The sequence below is a fragment of the Schistocerca gregaria genome, chromosome 6 (genome assembly GCF_023897955.1).
Source record: "Schistocerca gregaria isolate iqSchGreg1 chromosome 6, iqSchGreg1.2, whole genome shotgun sequence".
Taxonomy (NCBI): domain Eukaryota; kingdom Metazoa; phylum Arthropoda; class Insecta; order Orthoptera; family Acrididae; genus Schistocerca; species Schistocerca gregaria.
Genome location: NC_064925.1, coordinates 374442945 through 374468261, shown reverse-complemented (window position 1 = coordinate 374468261; position 25317 = coordinate 374442945).

Genomic DNA, 25317 nt, shown 5'->3' with positions numbered 1-25317 from the left:
TACTCCAGTCAATAAGGTTCCAAGCCAAAGAGTGTTTGAAGACGCCCCGGACAGATACCAACTTGACTTTTGCCCGAAAACCAGGAGTGATGTTCTGGGGTGCCATTTCTTTTCGTAGCAGGACCCGTTTAGTTGTCATCGAGGGTACCCTTACAGCTCGTTAGTCTACTCCCTGTTTTGTTGTCCTTGATGGTAAGCCATCCTGGACTTAAATTGCAGCAACGTAACACCCGCCCACACACGGCGAGACTTTTTACTGTTAGTCTTCGTGCTTGTCAAACTATACCTTGACCAACAAGGTCGCCGGATCTCTCCCCAACTGCGAAATTTTGTAGTATTATGGGCAGTGTCCTGCAAAAATCTCGGGATTTTACGATCTGACTCTCCAATTGGACAGAATTTGGCACTACATCCCTCAGGAGGCATCCAATTGTTCTGTCAATCAATGCCAAGCCGAATAAATGCCCGGATAAGTGCCAGAGGTGGACAAACGCGTTACTGACCTCCTCATTATGTGAAGCTCTTTCTTTTGAATAATTCATCCAATTTTTCTGAAATTGTAATAATTTGTTTTTCTGTACACGTACACCACTGCAACCGATATCGGATACTTTCTTTTTTGTCTTAGAGTGTATTTTCTTAGTTACCTCATACGTACTTCATATGTAAACTTATCGATTAAGCCGGCAGCAAGTTAGGCTCAAATTTCAACCATGGCTCTGGGGTGGGGGTTGTGGTAGATGAATGAAGGGGCACCGGCACATATCACTGTTGATGAAGGGTGATATGGAACTCTCCACTCAGAACTGAAGCTGTATTGTGCTTCGAAAGAGGACCAAGACGCTGTTGAGCAAGGGCGCTTGGTGTTTTGGCTTTTCTGTTTTTATGAATGTTATCCACTGGCTATCCATTCCTAAATAAAGTACAGTCATCAGCGTTGGCCCCACGACTTGCTCTTATACGGTTTATAACGTCACCTACCCGCCTTTCCCAATAGGATGTCTCTTTCTCCTCTTAGTATCTACTGTAATCCAGCAGATATACATCATCTTTAGTCAAGCTACTACCCATTCGTTTGACTTCATGTGCTATCCACTTCCATTACAGTTTCAGAACAGTTATAATTAAGTGCTATTCTGGTTCCTTTTGTTAGCTCTCCTGTCTTGTCGTTGTCATCAACTGCAGCAATTACGAAAATTCATCAACTGCTTCTAGCACATCTTTGTTAATGTGACTAATTTCCTTTTCGATTTGATCTTTATCCGTTGTTTTACCCTAAATACAAATGTTTCTTAGCCATTCAGCAAGAAACTGTTTTGTGCCAGATCACCAGATTTGTTCGGTTGGTCACACAAATCTGTCATCTTGGGCCTTGGAACCAACCAAAAATTTCTTTGCATTGTAACAAACATAGTGAGTAGCGGACGATGTCATCCTTCTGACAACAGGTGGTTATTATTTCCTCGCTATCATTCCTCAACTACACTACCCACCGTCTCCTACATACGAGTCACTGGCAAATGATACTCAACTCTCAATGGACCACTGCTGGTGGAATACTCAGCACTGGTACTTCAGGATCATGCTGCTTGTCAACAAACGTTTACTGCATAGTCCCAGCCACAGAAGCTATGAGAGTAGATGCGTATGGGCACTACAGGCTCATTGCTACAGTCTGTGTCTGTTTTATAAGTGGATCTTGTATCAGTCTTTCCATATATTACCAAAATACTTTCACTGCCACACGGGCGAGCACCAAGAAGTAACCAAATGTGGAAGGATTTTGCGACTTGAGTCGGGGCGTGGAATGTCAGAAGCTTGAACGTGGTAGGGAAACTAGAAAATCTTAAAAGAGAAGTGCAAAGGTTCAAGCTAGACATAATAGGAGTCATTGAAGTGAAGTCGAAAGAAGACAAGGATTTATAGCCAGATGAGCAAAGGGTAATATCAACAGCAGCAGAAAATGGTAATACGGGAATAGGATTCGTTATAAATAGGAAAGTAGGGCAGAGAATGTGTTACTGTGAACAGTTCAGTGACAGGGTTGTTCTTATCAGAATCGACAGAGAATGTGTTACTGTAAACAGTTCAGTGACAGGGTTGTTCTAATCAGAATCGACAGCAAACCAACACCGACAACGATAGTTCAGGTATACATGCCGACGTCGCAAGCTGAAGATGAAGAGATAGAGAAAGTGTATGATGATACTGGAAGGGTAATACAGTATGTAAAGGGGGATGAAAATTTAATAGAAATGAGGGACTGGAATGCAGTCGTAGGGGAAGTAGAAGAAAAGGTTACAGGAGAATTTGGGCTTGGGACAAGGAATGAGAGAGGAGAAAGACTAATTGAGTTCTGTAACAAGTTTCAGCTAGTAATAGCGAAAACTCTGTTCAAGAATCGCAAGAGGAGGAGGTATACTTGGAAAAGGCCGGGTGATACGGGAAGATTTCTGTTAGATTACACATGGTAAGACAGAGATTCGGAAGACAGATACTGGATTGTGAGGTGCACCTAGGATCAGATATAGACTCAGACCACAATATAGTAGTAATGAAGAGTAGGCTGAAGCTTAAGACATTAGTCAAGAAGAATCAATACGTAAAGAAGTGGGATACGGAAGTACTAAGGAATGATGAGATACGGTTGAAGTTCTCTAAGACTATAAATACAGCAATTAGGAATAGCTCAGTAGGCAGTACAGTTGAAGGGGAATGGACTTTGCCGGCCGCGGTGGTCTCGCGGTTCTAGTCGCGCAGTCCGGAACCGTGCGACTGCTACGGTCGCAGGTTCGAATCCTGCCTCGGGCATGGATGTGTGTGATGTCCCTAGGTTAGTTAGGTTTAAGTAGTTCTAAGTCCTAGGGGACTAATGACCACAGCAGTTGAGTCCCATAGTGCTCAGAGCCATTTGAACCATTTGAATGGACTTTTCTGTAAAGGGCCATCACAGGAGTTGGGAAGGAAAACAGAAGTACAAAGAAGGTAACTGTAAGAAACCATGGGTAACATAAGAAGTACTTCAATTGATCAGTGAAAGATGAAAGTACAAAAATGTTCCGGGAAACTCAGGAATACAGAAGTACAAGTCGCTGAGGAATGAAATAAATAGGAAGTACAGGGAAGCTAAGACGAAATGGCTGCAGGAAAAATGTAAAGACATAGAAAGAGAAATGACTGTCGGAAGGACAGGCTCAGCATACATGAAAGTCATAACAACCTCAGTGATATTAAAAGCAAGGGTAATAACATTAAGAGTGCAACGGGAATTCCATTCCACTGTTAAATGCAGACGAAAGAGCTGATAGGTGGGAAGAATACATTGAAAGCCTCTATGAGGGGGAAGATTTGTCTGATGAGATAGAAGAAGGAACATGAGTCGATTTAAAATGGTACAAGGGGGAGCTATAGAGGGCAAAAACTGTAGAGGAAGACAGAGGTTGGAACATATCCTGCAAATAATTGAGGACGTAGGTTGCAAGTGCTACTCTGAGATGGAGTTGGCACAGGAGAGGAATTTGTGGCGGACCGCATTAAACCAGTCAGAAGACTGATGACCATTTATTCAGAAATAGAAATCTACCTTAGCCGCTGCCTGCTTGCTGTTATGCTTTCGAGAAATCTGCAACAATTTTGTCAAGAAACGAGGTAGGTGGATATTTTGATTAGTTGCGCAATAGTAGAAAGACAAGTTGTATTCAGACCAGTTATAGTTCATTTCAAATTGGGTTCTGTTACGTCAAAGGTTAGCATACGAGTTTGAATTTGATGACAGTTCATTGGTACATACTTTTGGTAACACATAGATTTTTTAAAGAATGGGAGATAATTCTGGCTAAATTTCGTACACAAACATATAATGCAGAGCTTACACAGACTGTTCTCTTAACAAGCGGTGGAAACTTCTAATTGAACAAAAGATTGCCAAATAACTGCGACTGGCTTTCCACAATCTGTACCGCTCGCAAACGCAAGTTAAAACCGGATTAAAGATCCAAATAAATAAAGACACTGAAAAAGCAACATCTTTTGTTGAAGTGCTCTCGCAGTAAAAGCAGCGCTAGCTCCAAAAATGCGACACTTACTTGAACGATTGAGCGAAAACTGCACCAGGCAGCAACCAGGCACCTCTCTCGCTCTCGATGTGCCCTCACAGCCACGCGTCACCGCACTCACTCCTCAGTTTCTTCTGGTTGCTCTCCGCTCCCAGAAAAACGCCACTGGCAGGGGACGATTCACAGCTCTCGCCGCAATGACGACGAAGAATTCCTCTCAATTCCACTGAAAGCAGCAGCCAAAACTTCCCCTCTATCACTTACAGTGCTCTCATTAACTGTTCACAGGTTATTACACTGTATATGTTGTGTCGCGACTCATTGGTTAAGACTTTTACGCTACAGCGCCTATGCCGATGAATCTTCTGATTAGCTGATGTAATCCGGGAAGTTAGATCCTGGACTTTTCTCACACTAAACATGGCACAATGTCGGTGTTATTGCAAGTGCTGACAGGAAATTCAGATTCGTCACACCAGTGCTCAGGGGACCTGAGGTAACCCTGCTATATTTTTCAAGGTCCGTATCAACACGCAGACTATAGAAAGTCGTCAGCGTGTGGCCATGACACTTTCGTGAACCAGAAGCTCAGCAGGGAAGGCCTTGAGCTGTCCCGTATTCGTAGCGTTTCGACGACCAAAGTCTGTCATCGAGCCTTCTCAAGCCTGCTTCAGCGAAGAAATTCACGAATCTTACAGCAAAAGCCAGTAACGATGTATTTCCCTCCAGCACAGTTACGAAGAACATTAAGCTACCGATTTCTTTTCATTATCGCGAAGCAATATACACTGAAGATCCAAAGATACTGGTAAACCTGCCTAATATCGTGTAGGTTCCCCGCGAGCACGCAGAAGTGTCGCAGTACGACGTGGCATGGAGTCGAATAATGTCTGAAGTAGTGTTCCGGGAACTGACACCATGAATCCTTCAGAGCTGTCCATAAATCCGTAAGAGTACGAGGGGTAGAGATCTCTTCTGAATAGCAGGTTGCAAGGCGTCCCAGATAAGCTCAAAAATGTTCACGTCTGGGGAGTTTGGTGGCCAGTGTAAGTGTTTCAACTCAGAATAGCGTTCCTGGAGCCACTCTATAGCAATTCTGGACGTGTGGAGTGTCGCATTGTCCTGATGGAATTCTCAAGTCCGTCGGAATACACCTGTCAGAGTCCTAGACATATCAGGGGTCCCATATCACTCCAATTGCACACGCCCCACACTATTACACAGCCTCCACCAGCTTCAACAATCTCTGCTGACATGCAGGGTCCATGGACTCAAGAGGTTGTTTCCATATCCGTACACGTCCATCAGCTCGATACATTTTGAAACGAGATTTGTCCGACCAGGCAACACGTTTCCAGTCATCAATGGTCCGATGTCGGTGCTGGCGGCCCCTGGCGAGGCGTAAAGCTCTGTGCCCTGCAGTCATCAAGAGTACAAGAATGGGCCCTCGGCTCGGGAAGCCCATATCGATGATGTTTCGCTGACAGTTTTTGATGGTCCAGCATTGATATCTGCAGCAATTTGCGGAAGGGTTGTACTTCTGTCACAGTGAAAGATTCTCTTCAGTCGTCGTTGGACCCGTTTTCGCAGGATCTTTTCCCGGCCGCAGCGACGTCGGCGTTTTGAAATTTTACCCGATTTCTGATATCCACGGTACACTCGCGAAATTGTCGTACGGGAAACGCCCCACTTCATCGCTACCTCGGAGATGCTGTGTCCCATTGCTCCTGCGTCGACTGTAACACAACGTTGGAACACACTTAAATCTTGATAACCTGCCATTGTAGCCACACACTCGTTGTCTTATGTAGGCGTTGCCGATCACAGGGCCATATTCTACATTTTTAATGTCTCTGTATTTGAATACGCATACCTATACTAGTTTCTTTGGCTCTTCAGTGTATGTAATGGTCTGTCACACAAGTTTTTTTGGAAGTGGTGAATCCATTGTTTCCCCTGATTGCTTTACGCTTCTGCCGCAATATTATAGTGAGCCACCGGACACTAGTCCGTTTAGTGGATGGGTAATGAAAACACTTCCTGCGACCTGTCATAGCTGCAAAATTATCTCTCTCCATCGATTCGTACTGCCTTTTGACCGGACGTGAGCAGCCACAGAACCCAAAGGGGAGGCGATTTTTCTCATGTTCAAAATGCCAAGTGGGATGTTACAAACTGGGTCTATCACTGAGAGTTAAGAAAACCACCACAACTGTCATTTTTGGTGGGTCTGTTACTTCCATCCGAACATCCTCGGATGAACCGCTGTTTAGCAAGACAGAGATTAGGCTGTACGCTTCCACATCGTTCCTACGTATGGTATATAGCGTGTTACTGTCACTACCCACAAAGTGGCAGAAATGTGTCGGTGCCACGATTTAAAATGCTTAATTGACCAATAAAAAGTATGAAGATTCATGTTGAAATGCAATTACAGTGTTTCACTTTTTTGACTTAGTCTGTTGTGGGTATAGCCAGCAGTATTTGTATTCTGCAACACTATACACATTTGTCACCGATGTATTATTTACTCTTAATACTATTTGCCCCTCTTCATGTCTGGTTTTTACCTGTCTCCTCCTTCACTATATCCCATATGGTCTTTATTTTGTTATCTGATATGACTCTCTTTTCCTTGTAATATACACTCCTGGAAATTGAAATAAGAACACCGTGAATTCATTGTCCCAGGAAGGGGAAACTTTATTGACACATTCCTGGGGTCAGATACATCACATGATCACACTGACAGAACCACAGGCACATAGACACAGGCAACAGAGCATGCACAATGTCGGCACTAGTACAGTGTATATCCACCTTTCGCAGCAATGCAGGCTGCTATTCTCCATGGAGACGATCGTAGAGATGCTGGATGTAGTCCTGTGGAACGGCTTGCCATGCCATTTCCACCTGGCGCCTCAGTTGCACCAGCGTTCGTGCTGGACGTGCAGACCGCGTGAGACGACACTTCATCCAGTCCCAAACATGCTCAATGGGGGACAGATCCGGAGATCTTGCTGGCCATGGTAGTAGACTTACACCTTCTAGAGCACGTTGGGTGGCACGGGATACATGCGGACGTGCATTGTCCTGTTGGAACAGCAAGTTCCCTTGCCGGTCTAGGAATGGTAGAACGATGGGTTCGATGACGGTTTGGATGTACCGTGCACTATTCAGTGTCCCCTCGACGATCACCAGAGGTGTATGGCCAGAGTAGGAGATCGCTCCCCACACCATGATGCCGGGTGTTGGCCCTGTGTGCCTCGGTCGTATGCAGTCCTGATTGTGGCGCTCACCTGCACGGCGCCAAACACGCATACGACAATCATTGGCACCAAGGCAGAAGCGACTCTCATCGCTGAAGACGACACGTCTCCATTCGTCCCTCCATTCACGCCTGTCGCGACACCACTGGAGGCGGGCTGCACGATGTTGGGGCGTGAGCGAAAGACGGCCTAACGGTGTGCGAGACCGTAGCCCAGCTTCATGGAGACGGTAGCGAATGGTCCTCGTCGATACCCCAGGAGCAACAGTGTCCCTAATTTGCTGGGAAGTGGCGGTGCGGTCCCCTACGGCACTGCGTAGGATCCTACGGTCTTGGCGTGCATCCGTGCGTCGCTGCGGTCCGGTCCCAGGTCGACGGGCACGTGCACCTTCCGCCGACCACTGGCGACAACATCGATGTACTGTGGAAACCTCACGCCCCACGTGTTGAGCAATTCGGCGGTACGTCCACCCGGCCTCCCGCATGCCCACTATACGCCCTCGATCAAAGTCCGTCAACTGCACATACGGTTCACGTCCACGCTGTCGCGGCATGCTACCAGTGTTAAAGACTGCGATGGAGCTACGTATGCCACGGCAAACTGGCTGACACTGCCGGCGGCGGTGCACAAATGCTGCGCAGCTAGCGCCATTTGACGCCCAACACCGCGGTTCCTGGTGTGTCTGCTGTGCCGTGCGTGTGATCATTGCTTGTACAGCCCTCTCGCAGTGTCCGGAGCAAGTATGGTGGGTTTGTTACACCGGTGTCAATGTGTTCTTTTTTCCATTTCCAGGAGTGTATTTGCTTTGATGTCCATATTACAGTCTTTAATATTTTGCAGTATTTCTTGTAATGTGCTATAGCGTCAACATCAGAACTGTTTTGGACTTTATTAGCAAAAGTGTTATATTGTTCATTCATGGCACGAACAGTGTAAAAATCACTCCAGTGAATGTCTCTGAGGAGTGTCCTAAAATAATCAATTATTGGCTTATTGATTACCCTCTTGAGTTCAGATTTTACTGATTTTATTTCCTGTTCAGCATTAACATTTAACAGAAGGAATTGCATGTCATGGTCTGAGAGGCCGTTGACTATTGGTTTTGTCGTATAATTTTGTTCATTGGCATCTTCTATGAAGATATTATTGGTGGCTGTTTGTGATGAATTGGCAACCCTAGTTGGGAATTTTACAGTAGGAATTGAATGATAGTGTTGCTAACTGCAATAAGTTCGTAATCGGAGAGTCTTTAAGAAGATCTTCATTGAAGTCACCAGAAACCACTATTTCTTTGTTTTTGGTCGTTGGTGCAGTACAGCTTAAAGGTGGTTTATGAATAGATAAGTTACCTGCAGGTGCTCGCTATACACTTAACATTATGAAGGATTTTTTTACGAAATTCATGAAGAAGCAGAAGATGATGGTGATAGTGAGAGGATTGGACATTTTGTCGACTCACAGATTCAGTGAGCCGCCATTTTGAATAATGTTCTTGAGTATAGCACCTTGTGAAAATTATACAGATAAATAAATCTGCAACAAAAATGTGTCTAGTTGAATTTTTAGCATATCAGGGAACGAACTGTCACTTTGTTATTTTCACAATTTTTTTACCATTCTCGATTTTGACGTTTCCTAATCTGTGTTCTTCACCTCATAATGACAAACTTGCGCTTCTCTACCACATCTGAAAATTTGCATGACAGTCATGACAGAATCACACTGTATATGAGACCATAAGAGTGACTACGAGACCGGGAGTGGAACTTAGAAGTGAACACTTTTCAGTTGTATTAGGTTCAGTTACATTCAAAAAATTTGAAACGGGAGTATAAAAGATTTAATTTTGTTGTACTTATTTTTTGTTCCGTATGCTAACTGTAGTGTTGTTTTTACACCATCACGGAACAAATATCACTGTGTTAAATGAATAATAAATTTAGATAATCAGAATGAAGTACACTTAAGGCATTTCTGTCAACAAGGCCTTGTCAGAAACGCGATGAAAACATGTGTGTGAGGAATACGCACACGTTTCTGGACGGTTCAGTAGCACTGTCCCTCGAATCTATAAGTACTGGATAAGAAAAATAAACGAAACCAGCAATTCTAGTTACGAAGCATGGCTCTCATATTTTACAATTTTATTTTTTAGTTATTGATACCAAATGTTTAAATTAAATGCAAGTATGAGCAATAAAAACTCGTTCTCTGCCCCACAGCGATCAAAAATCTAGGCTGAACTACTGTGTCATCAGGTTAGGGGGACGGAAATCATTTATGCGTCTAGCTTGTGAATATGGATTAACTTGCATTGCCTGTTTTGAATATGATTCTAGGTCACTAATTCTGTATACATAAATGTTTATCGCTGCAAAGTTTGAAATGTAAACGAACAGTGTTTATCAGCAATTCAGTCCAAACTAACGTGCTTACGGCAGACCAGTCCATGCTGACCTTCGTCAAAATTCAAATTCGATCTTTGATGACAATGTCGGTGAGTTGGACGTCAATTTATGCTACTGTTTTATTGGCACGCTACGCCATAATCTAGTTACCAGGTGTATTACAGTGGATGATTCTCGCCGAACTTTTGAATACTGATAGTTTCGAAGACCAACTCCCAATCAATCAATTTTACCGTCGATGCTACATGCCTGCTACTATGCACGACACATTAAGCAATGAATGAGAACACACACGTTCACGGAAATGCGCGCAAGAACACACACACACACACACACACACACACACACACACACACACACACACACACATTTAAACGTACAAGATATGTAAACGTATACATACACTCACAGCCCATGTTAGAACCTGGTGGTTATAACGGAAGGGTAGCTACTGACGGAGGTCCATTTTGGGTTGCAATTATCGTATGACAGCGAAAGTTGGTAGATATACTAATGCATTAACGCGAAACAGATTTACATTGTAGAAATTAGTTCAAATTTTAGGCCATTTGGTGCAAAACTGGAGCTAAGAATTTGAGAAAGACTTGTAGAAGTGCTTCCATATGTAATGAATTAGGAACGGGAAGTGGGCGGAAGAGCATAGTGTTGATTTAAGTATTAACCGCCACTTACACAATTTGTTCAATATGACACGCATTCGTAAAACGACGTGATGAAAATTCTCTTGCAGCAGTGCCGTCGGAATGTGAGCAACACGTTTCTGCATACTGGCCTTCAGGTCGGGTAGAGGCTAAACGTGTCCTTGTTGAACGCGTTCTTTTGGATATTCCCGCAGCCAAAATTCACATGAATTCAGATCAGATGATATTTCAGGCCATACGTCTGGAACACTTCTCGAGATGAGAGGGACGTTGCATTAAACAGATCTTTAACTGGGCGACCGACGTGAGATGTTGGCCCTTCTTGCATGAAAGCAGTTGTATCCACACAGCTGCGCTCGTCCAAAACTAGAATCACATGCTGGAGGTCTCGATAATGTGCAGACGTCATAGTACGTCTGGCAGGCTCTGTAGGCGTATCCTCTTCAAAGAAGAATGGATCGAGAATAGGGGTGTTTGCGATTCCACACCTTACAGTCGGATTTGGCGGGTGCAGTGGCTCTTTGTACAGAAAACGCTGCTAATAGTACACCAGATCTGGCAGTTCTGTGTATTCACTGCACACTGTAGTGTAAAATGTGTTATGTCACTCCATAGAATATTGTCCGGTAACATGTCATCAGCTTCGATCCATGCCAGAAACCAAGAGCACATTCAGAACATTGCTGTGGCTCGTATGGTTTCAGTTGCTCCACCGTCTGTATTTTGTACGGGTACCAGTGTAAAATTGCTGTGGCTTGTATTGTTTCAGTTGCTCCACCGTCTGTATTTTGTACGGGTACCAGTGTGAAATAGAACGCATAACTTTTCGTACTGTTGACCCTGGTACAGACAATTCTCGTGTCAATACACGAGCAATAGCACTACCTTTGCCATCCGCTGTATCGTCATTTAAAGCAACAGCAACCTCGTCAATAGCTTCCTCCGAGTTAGGACGTCGCCTTCTTGCAGGGGCTGCACCAAGCTCACCCGTGTTTCCGGATTTCATTATCATCTCCTTTAAACCAATAATGACTTCGGACCTCTCCTTGGATCTTTCGCCCGGAGATAACGTCTCTGTGCAGCACCTTAATTGCTGTCATTCACATAAAACAGTTCCATTAACAGCGCGCGGTCTCTCTTCTCGATAGCCATACCATTCACTCACGTTCAGGTTTGTCAGATGACAGAATGGATCTAATAACGTCATAAAAACAGTGTATGGTGGCAGATTCTGAACTTGTGGCCAAAACTAGAACTATTTTTTTTTCCAGCGTACATGGTTCAAATGACTGAGCACTATGGGACTTAACAGCTGAGGTCATCAGTCCCCTAGAACTTAGAACTACTTAAACCTAACTAAACTAAGGACATCACACACATCCATTCCCCGGGCATGATTCGAACCTGCAACCGTAGCGGTCGCGCGGTTCCACACTGTAGTGCCTAGAACCGCTCGGCCACCTCGGCCGGCAGCGTAATGGGTTCCACGTTAACGCATTAGAAATTCTACCAGCTTCCGCTGCCGTACAATTATTACAGCCCACACTGGACTTCAGTGAGTAACTACACTTTAATTAAACCATCCGTTATAGTCTAGAAAAGAAATCACTTTGAATCGTAGAACCGGACTATCAGTAGTTTATTAATACGGCTCCGTTTTCATGCCGCGTCAGATTCAGAGAGAATCTCAAGCTTTCTATGACTGCCTCCATCATCATCATCATTATGGGCTGTGTGTGACTGTTGTGAAAATGGAGATGGTCCCACTTTTAAGCCCAGAGGACAGCATCTTATTGGGTGCTGCTCAAATTATCCGCTATGCTAACCAGAGGTGCTTGATCCAAGCGCACCCCACACTATCACGACATGTGCTGGGTCGTAAGAGGGTGACGAAAGCACACTGGCAAAGATCGTTCGTCGAAGAGCTAACACGCAGGGATGCGTCCGTCGTGATTCTGCACGCAGAGCCGAGACTCAACCGAAAAGACGACGTGGTACCGCTCCTGTGAACAGTGTAATTTTTGGACGCACCAATGGCAGCGCATCCATTTCTGTTGCCGCGACAGTGGCGCTCCGGATGTCGTCGCACTCTCTGTGTGGATACCCGGCTTGCTGCAAGCAGACTTATTTCCTGTCTCGAGGTAGGCGATCCTGCACAGCCGAACTAAGAAAATGTCTGTCCTCTCGGGCGCTATTCGCTTGGGACCACTGTGATCCTACACGGTATGTAGTACACAACGATTTCACACTGGTTGGCAGTCGACGGATCCCTACCAGTGCGAGCAGTAATATTGCGGAACGATAGACTCCAGTCTGGACACTCAACATGTGCTGGTGTACGAGGGGCGTTCAGTAAATAATGCAACACATTTTGTAAGCAGGTTACGTTATTGAGGATTCCAGAAAACCACATTATTCCCCGCTCTTTTGGCTACAAAACTGTATTTTTCAACAATATCCCTGCATTGCGATACTATCACACCATCTTACTGGGAGGGCCTGTATACCTGCATGGTGCTACTCTACTGGTCGACGTCGGACCCAATGTGTTGTTGCATCAAAAACGTCTCCATCATTCACGACTGCTTCCAGATGATTGCATCCTTCACTGGGGAAAACTGATGGAAGTCGGAAAGTGCTAGATCTGGGTTGTAGGGTGGATGAGAAAGAGCCAAATGAAGTTTCGTGAGCTCCTCTCCGATGCGCAGACTTGTATGAGGGCTTGCGTTGTCATGAAGGACAATTTCGTTGACATTTTTGTGGTCGCGAACAGGCCGAAGCCATTTCTTCAATTTCCTGAGGGTTGCACAATACACTTCATAGTTGATAGTTGCATCACGAGGGAGGACATTAGACAGAGTAACTCCTTCAGCATCGTAGATGACCGTCGCCATGACTTTACCCGCTGAAGGTGCGGCTTTGAACATTTACTTCGGAAGAGAGGTGGTGTGGCTCTACTCCATGGAATTCCGTTTTGTTTCCGGTTCGAATTTATGAATCCATGTGTCGTCGCCAGTGACGATAATTCGACAAAAAAGCTGTCAACATCAGCTTGGTAAAGCGCAAGCAATTCCGCAGAGATGGTCCTTCGTCGCTGTTTAAGGTCTTTTGTTAGGCGGCTAGGAACCCACTGGCCATACACCTTTGAGAACTCCATTTGGTGGACGAGTGTTTCAGCACTACCAACAGTGACGTACATTTCAGCAGCGAGATGACAGATTGTGATCCGTTGATCACCTCGAATGAGTGTGTCCACACGTCCCAGAACTGCAGGAGGCATAGTAATGTACGGCCTTTGTGGGAGATAGGACAGGTTTGCTCGACCTTGTTCCGATGACAGACGACTCGCCCAATGACTCACCCTGCTTTTGTTCACTGCCGGCTCGCCGTAGACATTTTGCAAGCGCCTATGGCTATCTGGGATGCTCCGGTTTTCCACCAAAGAAACGTAATGACAACTCTCTGCCTGTAACGCATCTCTGTTATAAACGTCATTTTGAAGGCTACATATAGGGCCGCAACGTATTTGAATTACACGAAACTGTGGAGACTGAAGCGGGAATATTCAATAGTGTTGCACAGTGGACTCCACATGTTTTGAACGGATAGTTGCCTAAAGAAAGTATTGCATTATTTATTGAATGCCCATCGTAAGTTTTCCGTTTGACATGAGACACAATACAATCTTCTGACAAACAAAATGTTGTGTCCCGACAGGGAGATGGGACATCTTACGGAAGACACGCACAATCTTCCGGAGAAAGTAGGATGGGCTGCTTGTAGTATTTCGACAGCGACTTGACCATGAGCTTAAAGTATTTCAAAGTACAGAAACCGGTGTAAATCTCAGGGCCGCAGGATAGAAGTCAAAGTAAGAATGGGTTTGTGATAATGGAACTCTACTCCAGGCTAAGATCTCCTTAATTAATTCTACGAGGGTCTTTTCAAAAGTTCTGCACGCTGTAAGACAGAATTAAGGAAAATAATTTATTTTACAAAATACCTTTACAGGCCTTCAGTATAATTTATATTCTCGCTTACAACAGCACCCGACATTTTGGAAACTTCTGTATTCTGGATAGGGCACCTCCATTGTTGAGCTGTCTGATTACTCAGGTCAGCTCGCTGGAAACTTCATCAATTGTATCAAAACGTTTCCACAGAGTTATTTCTTCAATTTAGGAAACAAATCACAGTGTGGTGGGCTCATATCAGGGCTGTACGGTGAGTGCAGACGTGTTTTACATTCAAATTTTTCAGTTTTTCTCTCACTGGTAGGACAATATGTGGTCTTGCGTTATCGTGCAGAAAGAGGACACCAGCTGCATGCATGACCAATTTTTGGGTGCAAAATATTTTGCGGAAATAGTTTGTAGTACACGTGTGTTACAGACGTCCCCTGGGGAACTCCATTTGTAGCTATGGCTCCACTCACGTGATACGTAAAGATCATCATCAGTTTCATCTTTGATAATTTGTTGCGGAATTCTTTCAGGCATGGAAAGTTGGAACTTTTCCATTGTGGCTACTGAGACTACAGTTATAGCTCAGAATCTCGTAGCCAGGTTTCATTAAGTTCTACAGCCTTTGTGAGAAACTGTTCTCCTCCTGTTACATAACGTTGAAGCAATTCATCTGCGAATCTTTTGCGACCTCCTTTTTGCTCTTCACTCAGATCATGCGGAACCCATCTGGCAGCAAAATTTCTCATGTTTAACTATTCAGTAATGATTCTGCAAGCTGAAGTGACAGATATTCTGACCTCATATGCAAATTTTCTCCCATGTTTTTCGTCGATACTCTCAAAATATTCAACTTCTTGGGAGGGCCGTTGCTGTGGCCGTGTGGTTCTAGGCGCTTCAGTCCGGAACCACGCTGCTGCCACAGTCGCAGGATGGAAACCTGCCTCGGGCAAGGATGTGTGTAATTTCCTTAGGTTAGTTAGGTTTAAGTAGTTTTAAGTCTCGGGGACCGATAACCTCAGCTGTTAAGTCCCATAGTGCTTAGAGCCACTTGAACCATTTCAACGTTTTGGGTTGTCCTCAGTGCTTACCCGACTTTCGCGGAAACGAGCAGACCGCTGTCATACTGTGCTACTCAAATTCCACACACGTCTCTGTATTGTAAATTTCCGTTTTTTTTCCAAGCAGGCATACGATTTTAATGTAGGAACGCTGGTCACTACATATAATCCGACTTGACTCGGTTTCAGTTTCTATTTTAAAACTGAATTACTCACGGCACAGACACGCGAACCACCAAGCAAACATACGATCATCACGGCTGAAGTCTCGCTTACAACTGAAATGCACAGTGCGCAGGTCTTTTGAAATGATCCTCCTGTATGTAACTCAGAACTCGTGCCGAGGCAAGTCTACTAACTATTCCTCAGAGCTTGCCTCGTTAGCAGCGGCAGCTGTTCTAAGTTGGAGACCGGGTGACGTGCGACGCAAGGGTGGTGTCTCCTTATTACCGCAGACCAGTTTTTGTCCTGGTAGCGGGCGGACTCGTATTTGTATTGTTCGGAAAGGTCACTTTCTTGGACTGTACAATATTAGGAAGCATTTTTAACATGTCCTCTGACGTCTGTGTTTTCCTTGGCTATAGTCACATACAAAGTGCAAGTTTCCTTTCATTTGCTTGTACGATTTCTGTTTGTCGTTCGGCCCCGGTATATCCCCAGCTCGGACTTCAAATGATGTCGCAACGCTTCTGCTGATTCTGGCTGCCAGTTACTAGATGCGGCTTTGGAATAATTACTGAGTTTGATATTTCTTTTACCTCTTATGTGATCGAGGTTTTCGACAAACATTTAAATGCTATTTCTGAATAAAAACATGTTGCATATTTTCTGCTTAGGGGGTACAATGTGAATATCGACACCTTAAGAGATTTTTCTTTTTGTGTTGGAATGTGTCACTTGCATGAAAAATTGATTTCACCGTATGTGACCCAGGATTATTAGACACATAGCTGTACCAGAAAAATCGGAAAATGTGCGACATCCTCCTAGCTATACAAAGCCTTTTCTTAAGTCTGCAACCCATTGTTATTGCCCTGAGTACCTGGGTAATATCAACATTCTTACAGGGTAATACCGACAGTATGACATACGAACAGAATAAGATTCCTTTTCTAAGAAAGTAACACAATTTATTATGTTCACATAAACAAAGACAACAACATGTTGAAAATGGTGACAAACGCAAAAAAAATACTTCAACTTTATTGAAGCCTGCAGTTCTGTTTATACTTGTTGCTGATGGTTTTCTTAACCTTACTGTAGGATTTCTATTTTTAACAGTCTTCGCCAACCATTTCCGCAGTTTCACTAAAACTGCGTTTCTCGTCTAGTTTGTGGGCAAGGTCAGAGACAATTCTCCGAACTGAACCAGTTAAATGCCAAGAATAATTCTTGTGCCAATGTAGCATATATGGTAGACTAGTTCTTGTTTTTCTTCCCCCAGGAAGGTTTTTTGTCTGAATTTGGTTTTAATCGACAGTAAAGCGTAATTCTTAGTATGTTCAACTCTCGTGATACACTGTTCAGCGATCTCCCTGACTTCATTAAACTTCTTGCCTTTTTTAAGGGTTTCATCAGTCTATGTATCCATGTCTGATTTTGTTTTATTTGTCCTCTCATATGAAATTAGATATAAGACCTCACTTAAGCGTAAAAAATGTTTTTTTCTAAAACTTTGAGCATGGCGACCTTATTGTCATTATCCCATGTTTGTCTGTCGATGCTACCACAAAAACCAGCCACGGTGACCGAGCGGTTCTAGGCGATTTGGTCCGGAACTACTCGGCTGCTACGGTCACAGGTTCGAATCCTGCCTCGGGCATGGATGAGTGTGAATGTCCTTAGGTTAGTTAGGTTTACTTAGCTCTGAGTCTAGGGGACTGATGATCTCAGATATTAAGTCCCATAGTGCTTGGAGCCTTTTTTTGTATGTGTTGAGCTTGGACAGTTCACTGTTTCTCTTTAGCTTCTTTTTTCACAGTTCAGTATATTTTCTTCCTGTTTTCATGCTTGATCTGTGTTCAGCTTTTGACGGACTACTCACTGGGCCATCTTACCTGAACGGGGTTCGATGGGCAGTTTGCCTTGTTATTTGATGAAACACGGTGTCGGTGTTGCCTGATATGACGGTTTTCTCCTGGTCTCCCCTGTATACCGACTGCACGCAGATGGAGTTAGCGCTTCCTACAGTTGTGGCTGTGCTGCAGTGGTAATAATATGCATATTCACGCAAGCGATACTGTCCATGCCAGTTTGATGTATGTTGCATGCGGTCTCGGTGTTGTTGTGTCGAGTCCTCCAGAGGATACGAGACACACCCATACACAGAAAGGACGCCACACATCAAGGCCATCCTCCAGAGAGGAGCAACGTAGTCAGACGCCATGGAGGAAGCACTCAACACATACTTTGCTATTCTTGTGCCTTACGTCACGCAAATAGTTTTCAAGTGGACAACCATTCATGGTGTAAATTTCCTCCAGCACTACTTCAGACATTACCCGAGTCCATGCCACGTCGTGTTAGGCACTTCTGCATGCTCGCGTGGCCCTACATGACATTAGGCAGGTATACCAGTTTCTTTGGCTCTTCTGTGTATAATATTTATTTACTTAAAAAAAGTACTAGAACAATTATAGTTGGAAAAACACACAATAATAGCCGAATGAAACTTAAATTTTCATTAGCATTTCGTTTTTATCAATTAAAAACAGTTAATAGTCAAAGTGAAAGGCTGTTATGTTGTAAGCTAAAAATATTTATTTGCCCACGTTTTCACCTGTCAAGTTAGTTCGCATGTCCACATATATCTTGTTCCGCTGCTCTGAACATTTGTTCACTAGGAACTCAAGTAGGAGGAGCAGATAAATATTTAAGGGAAATTCGGCGCTTATATATGGAGCAGAAACCCAATATTCATAAATGTCAGCATTTCTCACAAGGAGAGGTGCTTTGAGAAAAACATGTTAGATGTTCTCATTTTACTAAGGTTTGAAGCTCCTTCTTTCGTTCTTCCGTGTTTGCGATTTAAAAACTGGGTTGTTTTGGAAATCAGTCTCATGCAAAAAAAGAAACTAATTGTGTTTGCATAAGGCTTATTTCCAGAACAACCCATGTTAGATGTTCTTAAGAAGGAGAATAGTGATGTTCCAAATCCAACTCGTTACCAGTTGTGACAGATAATGCATGCTTATCATGTGAATCCCATCAATCATTATTGTTTTTGAGGATGCATTTTCGATATCTGCATCTGACGTTGAACAGGATGGTGTAGGCTCTTCAACATCTACGTCTATACGTGCTGTTTGGCTTGACGAGACTCAATCTGTCGTAGAAATGATAATATTTCAGTCTTCGTATTTTCCGTTTCATCGCTAGTCAAATACTTCGTTTTAAGACGGGAATCTATTGTTGTTGTTGTCTTCAGTCCTGAGACTGGTTTGAGGCACCTCTCCATGCTATTCTATCCTGTGCAAGCTTTTTCATCTCCCAGTACCTACTGCAACCTACATCCTTCTGAATCTGCTTAATGTACTCATCTCTCGGTCTCCCTCTACGATTTTTACCCTTCACGCTGCCCTCCAATGCTACATTTGTGATCCCTTGATGCCTCAAAACATGTCCTACCAACCGATCCCTTCTTCTAGTCAAGTTGTGCCACAAACTTCTCTTCTCCCCAATCCTATTCAAAACCTCCTCATTAGTTACGTGATCTACCCACCTTATCTTCAGTATTCTTCTGTAGCACCACATTTCGAAAGCTTCTATTCTCTTCTTGCCCAAACTAGTTATCGTCCATGTTTCACTTCCATACATGGCTACACTCCAAACAAATACTTTCAGAAACGACTTCCTGATACATAAATCTATATTCGATGTTAACAAATTTCTCTTCTTCAGAAACGCTTTCCTTGCCATTGCCAGTCTACATTTTATATCCTCTCTACTTCGACCATCATCAGTTATTTTACTTCCTATATAGCAAATCTCCATTACTACTTTAAGTGTCTCATTTCCTAATCTAATTCCCTCAGCATCACCCGATTTAATTTGACTACATTCCATTATCCTCGTTTTGCTTTTGTAGATTTTCATCTTATATCCTCCTTTCAAGACACTGTCCATTCCGTTCAACTGCTCTTCCAAGTCCTTTGCCGTCTCTGACGGAATTACAATGTCATCGGCGAACCTCAAAGTTTTTACTTCTTCTCCATGAATTTTAATACCTACTCCAAATTTTTCTTTTGTTTCCTTTACTGCTTGCTCAATATACAGATTGAATAACATCGGGGAGAGGCTACAACCCTGTCTCACTCCTTTCCCAACCACTGCTTCCCTTTCATGCCCCTCGATTCTTATGACCGCCATCTGGTTTCTGTACAAATTGTAAATAGCCTTTCGCTCCCTGTATTTTACCCCTGCCAGCTTTAGAATTTGAAAAAGAGTATTCCAGTCAACATTGTCAAAAGCTTTTTCTAAGTCTACAAATGCTAGAAACGTAGGTTTGCCTTTTCTTAATCTTTCTTCTAAGATAAGTCGTAAGGTCAGTATTGCCTCACGTGTTCCAACATTTCGACGGAATCCAAACTGATCCTCCCCGAGGTCTGCATCTACCAGTTTTTCCATTCGTCTGTAAAGAATTCGCGTTAGTATTTTGCAGCTGTGACTTATTAAACTGATAGTTCGGTAATTATCACATCTGTCAGCACCTGCTTTCTTTGGGATTGGAATTATTATATTCTTCTTGAAGTCTGAGGGTATTTCGCCTGTCTCATACATCTTGCTCACCAGCTGGTAGAGTTTTGTCATGACTGGCTCTCCCAAGGCCGTCAGTAGTTCTAATGGAATGTTATCTACTCCGGGGGCCTTGTTTCGACTCAGGTCTTTCAGTGCTCTGTCAAACTCTTCACGCAGTATCGTATCTCCCATTTCATCTTCATCTACATCCTCTTCCATTTCCATAATATTGTCCTCAAGTACATCGCCCTTGTATAAACCTTCTATATACTCCTTCCACCTTTCTGCCTTCCCTTCTTTGCTTAGAACTGGGCTGCCGTCTGAGCTCTTGATATTCATACACGTGGTTCTCTTCTCTCCAAAGGTCTCTTTAATTTTCCTGTAGGCAGTATCTATCTTACCCCTAGTGAGATAAGCTTCTACATCCTTACATTTATCCTCTAGCCATCCCTGCTTTGCCATTTTGCACTTCCTGTCGATTTCATTTTTGAGACGTTTGTATTCCTTTTTGCCTGCTTCATTTACTGCATTTTTATATTTTCTCCTTTCATCAATTAAATTCAATATTTCTTCTGTTACCCAAGGATTTCTAGCAGCCCTCGTCGTTTTACCTACTTTATCCTCTGCTGCCTTCACTACTTCATCCCTCAGAGCTACCCCCTATTCCTGTCAATTGTTCCCTTATGCTCTTCCTGAAACTCCGTACAACCTCTGGTTCTTTCAGTTTATCCAGGTCCCGTCTCCTTAAATTCCCACCTTTTTGCAGTTTCTTTAGTTTTAATCTACAGGTCATAACCAATAGATTGTGGTCAGAGTCCACATCTGCCCCTGGAAATGTCTTACAACTTAAAACCTGGTTCCTAAATCTCTGTCTTACCATTATATAATCTATCTGATACCTTTTAGTATCTCCAGGGTTCTTCATGTATACAACCTTCTTTCATGATTCTTAAACCAAGTGTTAGCTATGATTAAGTTGTGCTCTGTGCAAAATTCTACTAGGCGCCTTCCTCTTTCATTTCTGAGCCCCAATTCGTATTCACCTACTATGTTTCCTTCTCTCCCTTTTCCTACACTCGAATTCCAGTCACCCATTACTATTAAATTTTCGTCTTCCTTCACTATCTGAATAATTTCTTTTATTTCATGGTACATTTCTTCAATTTCTTCGTCATCTGCAGAGCTAGTTGGCATATAAACTTGTACTACTGTAGTAGGTGTGGGCTTCGTATCTATCTTGGCCACAATAATGCGTTCACTATGCTGTTTGTAGTAGCTTACCCGGATTCCTATTTTCCTATTCATTATTAAACCTACTCCTATATTACCCCTATTTGATTTTGTGTTTATAACCCTGTAGTCACCTGACCAGAAGTCTTGTTCCTCCTGCCACCGAACTTCACTGATTCCCACTACATCTAACTTTAACCTATCCATTTCCCTTTTTAAATTTTCTAACCTACCTGCCCGATTAAGGGATCTGACATTCCACGCTCCGATCCGTAGAACGCCAGTTTTCTTTCTCCTGATAACGACATCCTCTTGAGTAGTCCCCGCCCGGAGATCCGAATGGGGGACTATTTTACCTCCGGAATATTTTACCCAAGAGGACGCCATCATCATTTAATCATACAGTAAAGCTGCATGCCCTCGGGAAAAATTACGGCCGTAGTTTCCCCTTGCTTTCAGCCGTTCGCAGTACCAGCACAGCAAGGCCGTTTTGGTTAATGTTGCAAGGCCAGATGAGTCAATCATCCAGACTGTTGCCCCTGCAACTACTGAAAAAGCTGCTGCCCCTCTTCAGAAACCACACGTTTGTCTGGCCTCTCAACAGATACCCCTCCGTTGTGGTTGCACCTGCGGTACGGCCATCTGTATCGCTGAGGCACGCAAGCCTCCCCACCAACGGCAAGGTCCATGGTTCATTGGGGGGGGGGGGGGGATCTATTAGATCTATTAGAGTTGCAATAAATAAACGCAGAGTATTTCTTGCGTAAGAAAATCCCCTGCGCGAACTTGGATTTACTGGCGATGGTGGCCGACCTACGCAACACGGTGTATGTGAAAACTTTGCGGCTGTTGCAGTTTAATTGTCAAATAATGGAAATGACGCATCGCTAGGGCCTCCCGTCGGGTAGACCGTTCACCTGGTGCAAGTCTTTTGAGTTGACGCCACTTCGGCGACTTGCGTGTCGATGGGGATGAAATGATGATAACGACAACACAACACCCAGTCCCTGAGCGGAGAAAATCTCCGACCCAGCTGGGAATCAAACCGGGGCCGTCAGGTATGACATTCCGTCGCGCTGACCACTCACCTACGAGGGACGGACAATTGTCAGGTGCCCAGCGTGAAGGCGCAGTTCTAACAGTCAGTTCAGTTTCGCCGCTTGCTAGAAATCTTCGGCTTCGGCGAAATGTTCGGTATATTTTGCTCGAAGGCGAAGGTTCGGCCGAATGTGAGATTTTTGCCGAAGGTGGCCGAAGACGAAGTCGAATGTTCAGGCGGACACTACTGTCAGGTTTCCGCAGACCTTCTACAACCGCCTATCAGTATTTGCAATGTTATGGTTTTCCGTAAAAGAAACTCGACGGTAGCTCTCCGCTTGGAACGCAGATCCGGTACAGATGCTATTTTGAAGGCTACGTGTAGAACCACGATTTCTCGGAACTTAATGAAACAATGGGAGCTGAAGCAGGAATATTTCAATGTCCCACCTCAAATATCGTATTTTTTCAAGCAAAAATGTGTGAGAGGTAAAATGTGCTTCATTGCTTATTGAACGACCCTCGTACTTACGTCAGTCATCATTTACTGGTTTCACTACTTGAGCAGTGTTCGTAGACTGGTCACTCCAACTGAGGAGGAGGAGGGGATTACTGTTTAACGTCCCGTCGACAACGAGGTCATTAGAGACGGAGCACAATCTCGGATTATTGAAGGATGGGAAAGGAAATCGGCCGTGCCCTTTCTAAGGAACCATCCCGGCATTTGCCTGAAGCGATTTAGGGAAATCACGGAAAACCTAAATCAGGATGGCCAGACGCTGGATTGAACCGTCGTCCTCCCGAATGCGAGTCCAGTGTGGTCACACCAAGTGAACGTTTAATTGTTGGCCACGTATGCCATTCGCGCTCAAGTCAGTTTATGAATATTTACTTTTAATAAATTAGTGTCAGTTCTTGTTAATTTGTGTTGTTTTCAATGATGCCATAGTTTGTTTTTAAAGTTTTCTGGGCTATGATGAGGTTTTGTAGTTGCTGCGTGCAAGTCGCCACAGTAAGAGAAATTGCTTTCGGTGGTAGCAATTTTCTTCCTGCCACGTTTATGTTGACTGCCAAGAGAATTGACGATCACAATATGGTGTCATTTTCAATGTTGTAAAGGTATGGAGGACAGATTTTTCTTTTTTTAAGAAATACACTGCCATTTCACTGCATATTTCCGTATATTTCGTGCGTACATTCTAGGTTTCGGCTTTCACATCATTGTCGAGTACAGTGGTCTTATAGCATTAAAGAATTTTGCTGTGTACTGTGCAAGATGCTATTGCACATCATTATCGAGTACAATGTTCTTAGATCAGCATCGAAAACTTTTAGCCATCATTGTTCGGATTCGCATTAAAAATAGATACACCGTAAGCTGCATATATGATATAGACATGGTGTAACGCAGGAAATCCGTGTTCGAATCCATGTACCTCGAAATATACGGATAAATTCTTGGCGATATATAAATATGTATATCGTCAAGTGCAAATGGTTCAAATGGCTCTAAGCACTATGGGACTTATAATAAGTGCGCCTGACAGCATATCTGTCTCTCAGTGCAAGTGCACAATACTGTCTGACGTCCCGCGGGAATACAGCAGGGCTGCGAGCGAAGAGACAGGGGACAATACTCTGTAGTGATTACTCTTTTGTGTGCGGCATACGGAGATTTGGGTGCGACGGCGGACGTGCTCGGACAGCCAAAGCGTCGCCGACGCGGCAGCTCAGAGTGTTCGGTGAGAGAGCTGGCTGGCCTCTGCATTGAACAAAAGCTCAGTGAACGATCGACAACGAATTTCAACAGATGTCATGTGACGTCAGCTACGACCAAATACAACGAACAATAACGAAAGAAATGGAAAAAAAGGCGTTTAACGTGGCTGCTGGTGTAAAACGGGTACTCCGGGTTCGAATCCCGGGCCGGAAGAAATTTTCATCCGTCACCATTAAATTCCCTCATTGACCCATTGTAGCAAAAGTCGGAAATTTCTTTGGTCAAGTAATTTTAAATGGCCAACGGCGTACTATTTTTTCGCTTTACGCAACTTTAACACTTCTAGTGGTGATGCGCGGCACGCGGTCTCGAGTTGAGCTGCCTTCTCCGCGGCCTGGAGCGAATGAGGCACGAATACAGAAGACGTCGTTCCCGCTTCCGTTTGCGGTCCATCAGGCCGTCGGCCGCCGCCGCCGCCGCTGCTACTGGCCCGGACAGCAGACGGCGGGGCTCTTGTTTTATGGGCCGTTTGTCTCCGCGTGTCTCCCACAAACCTCGCCCGCCCAGCCCCAGTCTGGCTGCCAGTCAAGGGGAAAATCCGGCCATACAGAAGCTGACAAAACCTGACGGGCCGCAGTAGGGGGAGCGGGCACAGCTTCCGTGCTGTGCTGTGGCGTACGTCAGCCCCACTCCCGTCTACGGACAAGCAGGACAAAAATGTCCGAATATCTGGTAGTTATCGCGTGACTGATGTCTACTGGCGTCACACATACCTATATTCCTTCGGATGTACCACACCAACAAAAACTTCACAAAAACTTCTAAAACAGTATTACCTTCACTCCTCAGTAAATACTGGGAGTAAATATATAAAAAATTTCTACCAAAAAATTGTATTATTTTCAGAAAATTTGGTAGTACAATAATATGATGACTTTCGTAAATTCACACAGTAAATATAGGGTCGACAATGGAGAAAAATAGTAGTGAGTCAGTGGGTTAATTTCTGTTCACTTGCGTCCACAGTACTGCAGTGGACCAGAAACGATTAGTCTTTCCGCCTGGACTTTCGTTAAACGTATTCACTGTCGCGATTTCTGCCTATAAGGCTGTTCACGCTATTCTCATGTGACAGCTGTATTAACGTAAATTGGGTAAAGACAAATTTAACTATC